The following is a 7,838-nucleotide window of genomic DNA, read 5'->3' as shown; positions in this document are numbered from 1 at the left end:
TTTTGATAATTATACGTGGTTTCAAATATAAAATATCAACATTATTCAACAAAAATAACTATTAAACCTAAAAATAATTAAAATATTTGAAAAATATTCAACCTCAACAAAAATAACTATGACAAAATATGCGTCATTACAATATATCAAATTTCCCAACGAATACGTACAAGACGCCTCAGATGCGGGCTTTGCATGTTGCTCTGTTGTGGCCTGAAGCACCACAGCGGCTGCAGTTTCGTGGTACAGAACCTTTTTTATCACCAGACGGGAAACGGTTCTCCCGTCTTCTTCCAGCGTTGCTTTTTCTTGGACGACCTACAGGCTTCTTTTCCACAGGTACCCCAACTTTCATATTCTTGATGTGTTCTGGGAGAACCCAATCATCCTCGTCACCAGCGAGATTGATGGTATCATCGTAAATCTTCCTCCACGTTTCTTTTGAATAATAAGGTGAGCAAAGCGTGTACACACTTGTGTTCGTTTTCAATGCCGCGGCACATGCATGAAGGCAAGGGAGTTTCAATAACGTGAACACGCCGCAGGTGCATGTTTTTTCAACTAGATTCACATCACCACCTCTTTCACCGTTAGGTCCCCTACCAACGTTATACAAATTGGCTCCATTTCGTTGGACGCGCCTGTACCTTGCATTTTCATGAATTTTTGCCAAGTTTTTTTCGAAGAGCGTGGCCAAAGGGGTGGCACATTTGTCAGCATTTTCGAGGCGATCAGCGAACCACGATTGGAGTGTGAACCTGATAAATTCAACCAAAGTAGTTATTGGATATTTCCTGAACTCTTCTGTGACACTATTGAAGCTTTCAGCAGCGTTGCTCGTCATGATGTTGTATCTATCGCCCAAACAATAAGGGTGAGCCCACTTCTCAAACCCTATACTCTCCACATATGCAGCGATGGCCGGATTCATCTTTCTAAGCTTCTCGAACTCTCTATCGCATTCAGTCTTCGACCATGCGTAAGCAACATTATATATTTGGTTGTGAAAAGCATCAGTCTTGAATTTGGCGTTCACGTTCATAACAATGTGGTGATAGCATGCACGTGAACGCTTCGGGAAAAACGAGTTCAACAGCATGATCAATGCTTTGATGCCTATCTGACACAAACACTAAGTTCTCAACCACGCCAATTGCTACCCTCAACTTCTGTAAGAAATACGTCCAGGAGTCGTTATTCTCACTGTCAACGATACCATAAGCAACCGGCAACAATTGGTTGTTCGCATCGTATGCCACAGCAACTAACATTATACCGCCGTACTTCGTCTTCAAGAAGGTGCCATCGATACTCAAAACAGGACGACAAAAAGAAAAGCCCCTTCTACATGCACCGAGTGATATAAAACAGTACTTGAACCGCTCATCCTCTAAGTACAAGTCAGTAATGGTACCTGGATTCTTCTGTTCCAGCATGTACAAGTACCCAGGAAGCTTCATGTATGAAAACTCAGGCGTACCCCTAGCATACGTAAGTCCCATCTCCCTGCACCTCCACGCCTTCACATAACTCATACTGATACCGTAGTTGTCAAACATGTCCCTCTGTATGTCTTTAGCCTTGTACTTAGTTCCGTCTTGGGTGTACTTCCCCTTAATAAGGTGGCCAACTACCCATGGTGCTGCTTGACGGTGATCTGAACGTCTCGCATTCAAGTTACATGTGTGTTCATTGTGAAATACAGTGACCTCAAAGTTGTCAGAATGCATCTTCTTCCTCCCCCTCAATCTCCATTTACAATCTGGAGCCTTGCATGTAACGTACAACACATCAGGGGATGACTTCTTCACCATCCACTCGAAATTGTTATTAAGGGCAAACCTACCCACAACTTGTCTCAGTTCTTCCTTGTTTTCATAAAAATTACCAAGCTCTATCACCCCTGCTTCCTTACTTTGTAAACAAGTAGTTAGCTCATGATTTTCCATTATATCTTCCTTTGTCCACATGGGAGCTTTGAACTTGGTACAAACTTCGAAAGAGGAGAACGTTGAGAACGTTGCATGACGAGCATGTTCTTCAGTTCTGCCTGGTCGACTACTGCTAGTTCCAGGTGTAGTGCGATTTTCACTACGAGGTTGTCGTTCTCGCTGTGTACCTTGGTTACTCGGTACACACTCTAACCTCAACGATGGTCCCGCTACGGCTTCATCGACTGCCAAATCATGTTCATCGTCCATATTCAAATCTACAATAGGATCGTTATTGTAGAAGGGTGTATCGAACTCTTCAAACTGATGAAATCCTGTCGCTTCTTGTTCTTGCCCTACATTGGTCGGAACATCAAAATTGGTCGGAACCTCTAAATTGGCCGGAACCTCCTCATTCACACCAATCCCAACATCTGTTTCGGGAACGCAAGACCCTACCACACTCCGAGGGAGAGGATTAGTAGGCGGCGTAGGCTCCGAATTCCCAACTTTTCTCACCTTGGTCACGAATAATGGCATAAACTCTGTATTTGACATTGTTGCCCTCATCTCTAAAAACGTTCTCAGTTGGCGTTCTCTCTTAATAACCTCTGGCGCAACCATTTTTCCCTTCATGTACAAGGAACAAATCTCCAACTTTAAATCATACGCTACCGGATCAACTTCCAACTCTTCATATAAAATTTGTCGCAGTTCTTGTAGGGTTGTCTCGGTTGTAACTGTCAACGTCAAGCTGCTATTTGCTTTGTAGATCCAATTACAATTCTCACATAACCAAACACCATCGTACGATACAACAAGGAACACTTTGTCTCCTGCAATTGCAAACCAAAAAAACAAGGTGAGTAAAGGAAAAAACACCAAAAAAAATAAACATCGACATCCCATCGATATCAATAGACATAATGTCGAGAAGCACAATACCAGAAATTAGGGCACTGATTGTCGACATTGTGTCGACATAATATCGACATACAATCGACAAAAACAACAACCATGCTCGTCATCGACATACTATCGACATACCATCGACATTATATCGACAACAGAAACGGTTGCACATTAAATGTTAATAAATTTTACATACGTTCCCAACAACCCTTCTCAACTGAAACGTTGCATGTCAGACACGTGTCCTATCGAAAACATATCGACATGAAGTCGACATGTCGTCGACAAATGTGGTAGCAGTGACACTAAATTGGCATGTTGTCGATAAGATGTCGACATAGTATCGACATTCTGTCGATAAATACGCCATTTCATGCGTTTTTCCCTGTACAGTTACGCATTTAATGACCATTAAATTTTCATACATTCCCAACATTTTTACTGCTCTATAAAAGCAAAGGGAAATCTTATTCATAAGTGCTCTTGTATTCTACCTATCTCTTACTCTTAAAAATTTTCTCTTATTCTCTTAAGTTTCAAATATGGCCCCAAGAAAGAACGGCAAATACCCCATCCTAACTCCTGAGGAGCTGAAGCAGGAGGATGATGTTGGCGAAGTTACTCCTGCAATGCAGAAAGTTTTGGACGCCGCTCGAGCTTTCGAAAGAGAGCGAAACGGTAACGAGTTCAGGTTCATGCAACTTGAAAGAGAATTTGCAAAAACTGGCGAATGGCCGGCTCCACCACCTGGGTTCCCCGAAGGATGCCGTCGTTGCAAACTGGGCATCTTCAACGGTAAACCGGTGAAGCCTGGAACATTATGCAAGTATTGCAAGGCTCACCCACAAGCCAAAGAATTTAAAAAAAAATAATTTCTTATGTTATGGTTTGTGGGTTTTATTTAATGTTTTTTTTTAATTTTTATGAACTTATATTTTCTGTTTTTTTTTTGTTATTTTTAATGAAGTTTATTTTCTGTCAATGTTATGTTTATGTTTTATCTACGGTATTTTTCCATTGCATCGATATTTTGTCGACATCATGTCGACAAAATATCGATAACTTCTCAAAAACAACAAAAAATGCTTGTTGTCGACATTCTGTCGACAAACATGTCGACAAAATGTCGACAAATAGTTAATCCCAAAGTTGGTTGCATGATGTCGATAACATGTCGACATCATGTCGACATAACGTCGATAATGGTCGTCACTGACCTTTCCTCCATAATCATCGACAAACCATCGACATTTCATCGACATATCATCGATAACACTGGAAAACCCAGAAATCGACTGAAAACCAGATCTGCCAGATCTCAACAATTTCAGACCAAAAAACAGCAGTTCCAACAATAAACACACGTATAACAATTTTAAACTACATAAAGTCAAACAAAATGCTTAAAATGCAACTTACCCATTATAATGGTGTAAGATTCTTGAGTGATGTTGTATTGTGCTTCGGTTTTCCACCAACACCCACCGAGAAAACAACCATGCAACAGCAAATAATATCGTGTGGGACGGATTTCAGCTTCGGTTTTTCATAAATTTTTCAAATTTTTTCCTAGAGAGAGAGTGGTGCACGAGAGAGAGAGGGAAGAGGGAAGAGAGAGAGAGAGAAATACACTTTCAGATTTTAGCTTTTGTTTTTTATTTTTTTTTTTAAAAAAAAGGGTAAAATGGGAAGTTCATGTAATTAATGGACTAAATTTGTACAAATTATAAAGGGGTATAAATTTTGATATAGGTTGTATTATTAGGGTCAAAAATTGAAATTTCCCATTAGTTATAGATGTATTGATGAATTGTTTCAAAGATAGACAAATTAGAAGCATTCTAGCTTTTAAAACATTGTCTTCTAAAAAATGCATCTTTATAGTATATATGTTTTTTGGCGTGATTTTACAACACTTTTTATGCTTATTGTTCAATTTCCAATAGTATATGAATTGGGTAAATATCCTTTTGGACCTTATATTTTACAAAAGTTACTAACTGGACTTTTTGTTTTGTTTTGTTTTTTTTTGTTTTTGTTTTTTTTTTTTTGAAAGAACTTAAAAGTTCATTACTGAGAGAAAACGATGGGCATCACAGGGGAAATGCCCTCCCCTTGGTAAATACCAGCAGAAAGTGTGGAACCTTTAACACTTTTAGCCAATCCATCAACAAAAACCAGTTCCGAACGATTAACATAAGAAAAACTACAAACTCGAAAAGTTTTAACTAAATCTAACATCGAAAGAGAGACATTAAGAAACTTACAATTAGGCACACACTTCCCCTTATCCAGTGCCTGAATAGCAGTCAAACAATCTGAGCAAATCAGTATTCTTGAATTTGTCCTTTGCTTGACCCAAGAGATAACCAACCATATTGCTCTAGTTTCAGCATGCAGAACCAGCAGTTGCTAACTCCACCTTATACATCCAGGATCCATCTTCCACATTGATCAAGACCACGGCCAAACCAGTCAAATCAGATGACTAGGCTGCATCAGTGACTAGTACGAGATCAAAGTCCTTTTTGGACTTGCAAAAGGACAGTTTAGGGACACTAAGCTTTGGCTCCACAAGCTCAGGATGGCTCATAAAGTCACCAAATTCTTTATAATACGCATGATCGCTGGTAATAAACTTGTCTGAACTTCTTTAAACAGGATTCCGTTTCTTAATCTCCAAACTTCTTCAAAGACAGACGCCATATACACCAAGAAGGATGCACGGGTACTACTCGGAATAGCTATCAACACATGCTCCACAAATTCTAGCATTGTCGAACCAGGGAAATTTCCAATCAACAAAGGAAAACTTCCAGAGATCCAAAGGGCCCTGGAAACACCACACTCTCTGAAAATATGGAGACATGTCTCTTGCTCAACACCACAAAGAAGGCATTGCTTATCTCCAGCAAAAGGCAGCTTGTTACGAGTGGGGATGACTTCATTCAAAATCCTCCATAGGGACACAAAAAGCCTTGAATGAATCTCTCCTTTCCAAATCATTTTCCAAATATCCTTTTTTTGGATTCATACAGTACTCTTGATCCACCCAATGGACCATGTATGTTTCAAAATGGTAAAAATAGAACTTTGAGCTTAATTTTTGTGATAGTTAGTAGTCCCGTGATCCGTAAGGGGAAACACCGGGTAAGTTGTGCAATTCTACACCGCCTGGGGAAGGTCAAGTGGGATGATTCTGAGACTATGTAGGTATGAGACTGCACAGTTGAAGAGAGCATAAATAGATTGATTGGTACTACCTATATCAACAAGGTGCATCTTGTTTTTCAGTAGCCCATCTCGAAAGAACTCCACAGTTAAGTGTGCTTGACCTGGAGTAATTTCAGGATGGATGACCTCCTGGAAAGTTTTCCCAGGGAGCGTGCGAGTGAGGACAAAGCACGTTGGAAACACTCGTGTTGGTCTGTAGGATCAGTCATCAATCCAGGAAGCAGCCAGAGTGACGTACTCGTGTTTAAGAGTCATTCATTTCGTGGGTGTAAGGGCCCAATGGAGGCTTGAAGTGGGAACGTTACAATTTTTGACAATTTTTTTAATATAACCAACTTGAAGACAATTGCTAATACGAACAAATACAAAAAATTTAAATAGTTTTGTCATAACACATTTAGATCGGTTTATTATTAAATTTTATTACGACAAAAAATCAATTCAGGATCCCATTTGTACCATTTTAGAAAATACAGAGTTTATTTTGTCATTTAACAAAATAGAGGATCCAATTGGTCACTTTCGTAAAACACAGGATCCAAAATAGTATTTATCCATATGAATTTAATGGTGTCACATCCTTAGAGTCGCCTTTAAATTTTAGGGAGTCCAAAATCCAATACCAATACATTATTTTTACATAAGCGAAACTTACATAAATTATTACTTTTGGCAAATATTTAATATTTTTATGGTAATAATTTTTTATTACATTTTTGCAATTTTTTTTTTTCAATTTTAAGGTGTCATATAAAAATAATATAAATATAAAAATAACATCTAAAAAATAATATAAGATTACAATAAAAAAAAAATATGAAAAATTAATAATCATTTGTGTAAATAAAAATTTATAAACCGTAAAAATATTTAAAATTTTATGAATTCATATATAAAAAAAAAAAGAATTGGACCAAAATATCTCTTTATTTTTGTAATTATTTTGATTTTTTTTTTTTTAGGTATTCTATTTATATAAAACTAGCTTGGACCAGAATTGTGCTTGAATCCAGCCCAAAGTCCAAAAAAAAATCCCTTACAACAATATACATCTTTTCTCTAGTACTTTCAAAATTATCATATTTTTGAATAAGCCTCTATTCTTTTTTTTCTCTAAACTCTAAACAATGTAGAACTTGTATAAAAGATATAGAAAATATCATTTTTTAAAACTTAAGGAGTTTTTGTGTAGTAAAATAATAATAATGATAATGATAATTAAAAAAAACATTTGAAATTAATAGAGCCTTTTAATTAGGACCTTAAGCATAAATAATCTTGCACAATTTTCGATAAATTTTTTAATATAACAAATTTAAAGATAATTTTTAGCACGAACAGATACAGAAAATACGCTTGGTTTTGTCATAATAACTCTAAATTAGATTATTATTAAATTTTATTTTGACAAAAAAATGTCCTATTTGTATTATTTTGAAAAATACAGGATGCATTTTGTCATTTAACAAAACAGATGGTCAAATTAGTAACTTTTGCAAAACTTAGAGTGTAAAATGGTATTTACTCTTTTTCTAATAAAAAAATTGAAATTGAAAATAAAACAAAATAGAAATAAATTGAAAAATGGGATTATTTCACAAATACACAAAAACAAAAAAAAAAAAATTACTTAAATACGATTTTGTAGAAATTTAAATATTTTTATTATTTTTTTTAATTTTATTTACAGAAAATACAGTCTTTTTATGTTGTATTCTTGTTAGTTTGTTATTGATTTTTTATTATTTGTATATTATTTTT

Source organism: Cannabis sativa, chromosome 3 (genome assembly GCF_029168945.1).
Source record: "Cannabis sativa cultivar Pink pepper isolate KNU-18-1 chromosome 3, ASM2916894v1, whole genome shotgun sequence".
Classification (NCBI taxonomy): Eukaryota; Viridiplantae; Streptophyta; class Magnoliopsida; order Rosales; family Cannabaceae; genus Cannabis; species Cannabis sativa.
This window is presented reverse-complemented; position numbering follows the sequence as displayed.